The 3,738-nt window shown below is 33.7% G+C and overlaps 1 non-coding gene across 1 annotated transcript; it reads left to right on the top strand.

Annotated features, from left to right (window-relative positions):
* The first annotated feature begins 728 nt into the window (after nt 1-728).
* On the top strand, nt 729-832 carry LOC127745204 (small nucleolar RNA R71). Its single transcript, XR_008006401.1, has one exon. It is a non-coding gene; the product is annotated as a small nucleolar RNA R71 (small nucleolar RNA).
* The last annotated feature ends 2,906 nt before the right edge of the window (nt 833-3,738 follow it).

The raw sequence follows: 3,738 nt of genomic DNA on the forward strand, positions 1-3,738 counted from the left end.
GGATTCTCTTCTGTATTGCTTGGGAGAATACTGGAAGGAGTTTCAATGATTTTCTTACTCAGCTGGCCCACTTGTGCCTCCAAATTTCTAATGGAGGATCTTGTTTCACTCATGAAACTTAAAGTGGCCTTAGACAGATCAGAGACTATGTTTGATAAGTTAGAGGGCCTCTGTTTAGAATTCTCTGTCTGTTGCTGAGAAGATGATGGAAAAGGCTTGTTATTGCTTAGCATGTTTCTTCCACCATTATTAAAGCCTTGTTGAGGCTTTTGTTGATCCTTCCATGAGAAATTTAGATGATTTTTCCATGATGAATTATAGGTGTTCCCATAAGGTTCACCCATGTAATTTACCTCTGCTATTGCAGGTTCTCAGGATCATAAGCTTCTTCAGAAGCTGCCTCTTTAGTACTGTTGGATGCATTTTGCCATCCATTCAGACTTTGAGAAATCATGTTGACTTGCTGAGTCAACACTTTATTCTGAGCCAATATGGCATTCAGAGCATCAATTTCAAGAACTCGCTTCCTCTGAGGCGTCCCATTATTCATGGAATTCCTCTCAGAAGTGTACATGAATTGGTTATTTGCAACCATGTCAATAAGTTCTTGAGTTTCTACAGGCGTTTTCTTTAGGTGAATGGATCCACCTGCAGAATGGTCCAATGACATTTTGAAAAACTCAGATAGACCATAATAGAATATATCCAATATGGTCCATTCTGAAAACATGTCAGAAGGACACTTTTTGGTCATCTGCTTGTATCTTTCCCAAGCTTCATAGAAGGATTCACCATCTTTTTGCTTGAAGGTCTGAACATCCACTCTAAGCTTGCTCAGCTTTTGAGGAGGAAAGAATTTATCCAAGAAGGTCGTGACCAGCTTATCCCAGGAGTCCAGGCTATCTTTAGGTTGTGAGTCCAACCATGTTCTAGCTCTGTCTCTTACAGCAAAAGGGAAAAGCATGAGCCTGTAGACTTGAAGATCTACTCCATTCGTCTATACAGTCTCACAAATCTGCAAGAACTCAGTTAAAAAATGGTAAGGATCTTCAGATGGAAGTCCATGAAACTTGCAGTTCTGTTGCATTAGAGCAACTAATTGAGGTTTCAGCTCAAAATTGTTTGCTCCAATGGCAGGAATTGGGATGCTTCTTCCATCAAACTTGGACGTGGGTTTAGTAAAATCACCAAGCATCCTCCTTGTATTATTGTTGTTGGGTTCAGCTGCCATCTCCTTCTCTTGTTCAAAAATTTCAGAAAGGTTGCCTCTGGATTGTTGTAATTTAGCTTCTCTTAGTTTCCTCTTCGGAGTCCTTTCAAGTTCTGGATCAGCTTCAACAAGAGTGTCTTTTTCCTTGTTCCTTCTCATATGAAAGAGAAGAGAAAAAGAAAAGGAAGAAGAATCCTCTATATCTGGACAAAGAGGATCCTTGTTATTAGTAGAAGAAGAAAGAAATAAAAGTGGAGAATCCAATCACAAGGATAAGGATAGAGGCAGTGATTGGAGATGAAGAGAGGTGAAGAGAACTGTTAGTAAATGAATGAATAAATAAATAGAGAAAGATGAGAGAAAGAGAATTCGAAAATTAATTTTGAAAATCAATTAATGATTTTCGAAAATTAAAAGGAAAAATGAAATTAAAATTAAAATTTAAAACAATTAATTAAAAAGAATTTTTCTTAAAAAGAATTTTGAAAAAGGATGAGATATTTTCAAAAATTAGAGAGGGAGAAGTAGTTAGGTGGTTTTGAAAAAGATAAGAAACAAACAAAAAGTTAATTAGTTAGTTGAAAAAGATATTAAAATCAAATTTGAAAAGATAAGAAGATAAGAAGTTAGATAAAATATTTTAAAATCAAATTTTTGAAAAAGATATAATTTTAAAAAGACATGATAAAAAGGATAAGATAAGAAGATATGAAAAAGATATGATTTTTAAGAAAAAGATATTTTGAAAAAGATTAAATTTTTAAAATTAAAATTAATTACTTAACTAACAAGAAACTAAAAGATATGATTCTAGAATTTAAAGATTGAACCTTTCTTAACAAGAAAGTAACAAACTTCAAATTTTTGAATCAATCACATTCATTGTTAGCATAATTTTCAAAAATTTTAAATAGTATTAAGAAAAATATTTTTGAAAATAATTTTAAAATTTCGAAATTAATAAGATAAAAATGAAAAAGATTTGATTTTTTTGAAAAAGTTTTGAAAAGATAAGATTTTTAAAATTGAAAATTTGACTTGACTTGTAAGAAACAACTAATTTTAAAATTTTTTGACTAAGTCAACTCAAATTTTCGAAAATTTGGAGAGAAATAAGGAAAAGATATTTTTTATTTTTGAATTTTTAATGAGAAGAGAGAAAAACACAAATATGACCCAAAACATGAAAATTTTGGATCAAAACACATGATGCATGCAAGAACACTATGAATGTCAAGATGAACATCAAGAACACTTTGAAGATCATGATGAACATCAAGAACATAATTTTGAAAAAATTTTTGATGCAAAGAATACATGCAAGACACCAAACTTAGAAATCTTTAATGCATGGACTCTAACAAATGAAAAATGCATATGAAAAACAACAAAATATACAAAACAAGAAAACATCAAGATCAAACAAGAAGACTTACCAAGAACAACTTGAAGATCATGAAGAACACTATGAATGCATGAATTTTCGAAAAATACAAGAAAGAATTATATTTTAAAAAAATGAAAATAGAGAAAAATTTTTGAAAGAATTTTTGAAAACTTTTTGAAAAGAAAATTACCTAATCTGAGCAACAAGATGAACCGTCAGTTGTCCAAACTCGAACAATCCCCGACAACCACGCCAAAAACTTGGTGGACGAAATTGTAATCATCAATAATGGCTCCAAAGACTTGGTGCTCTCAAATGTGAATCACATTTTATCACAACTCCGCACAACTAACCCGCAAGTGTACTGGGTCGTCCAAGTAATAAACCTTACGTGAGTAACGGTCGATCCCACATAGATTGTTGGTATGAAGCAAGTTATGGTCATCTTGTAAATCCTAGTCAGGCGGATTTAACTAATTTAAGAGATTATTGGTTTAAATATGATTAATAAAATAAATAGAAAATAAAGATAAAGTTACTCATGTAATCCAATGGTGGGAATTTCGGATAGGTGCATGGAGGTGCTGTGTTCCTTCTGAATCTCTTCTTTCCTACTGCTTTCATCCAATTCTTCTTAATCCTTTCCATGGCAAGCTGTATGTAGGGCATCACCGTTGTCAATGGCTACATCCCATCCTCTCAGTGAAAATGGTCCAAATTCTCTGTCACAGCACGGCTAATCATCTGTCGATTCTCAATCAGGTTGGAATAGAATCCAGTGATTCTTTTGCGTCTGTCACTAACGCCCAGCCTTCAGAAGTTTGAAGCTTGTCACAGTCATTCAATCCCGGAATCCTATGAATTCCGCCATCAATTCTAGCTTATACCACGAAGATTCTGATTAAGGAATCCAAGAGATATGCGCCCGGTCTAAGGTAGAACGAAAGTGGTTGTCAATCACGCGCGTTCATAGGTGAGAATGATGATGAGTGTCACGGATCATCACATTCATCAAGTTGAAGTGCAGCGAATATCTTAGAACAGGAATAAATCGAATTGGATAGAAAATAGTAGTAATTGCATTAAAACTTGAGGTACAGCAGAGCTCCACGCCCTTAATCTATGGTGTGTAGAAACTCCA

Source organism: Arachis duranensis, chromosome 2 (genome assembly GCF_000817695.3).
Source record: "Arachis duranensis cultivar V14167 chromosome 2, aradu.V14167.gnm2.J7QH, whole genome shotgun sequence".
NCBI classification, from domain to species: domain Eukaryota; kingdom Viridiplantae; phylum Streptophyta; class Magnoliopsida; order Fabales; family Fabaceae; genus Arachis; species Arachis duranensis.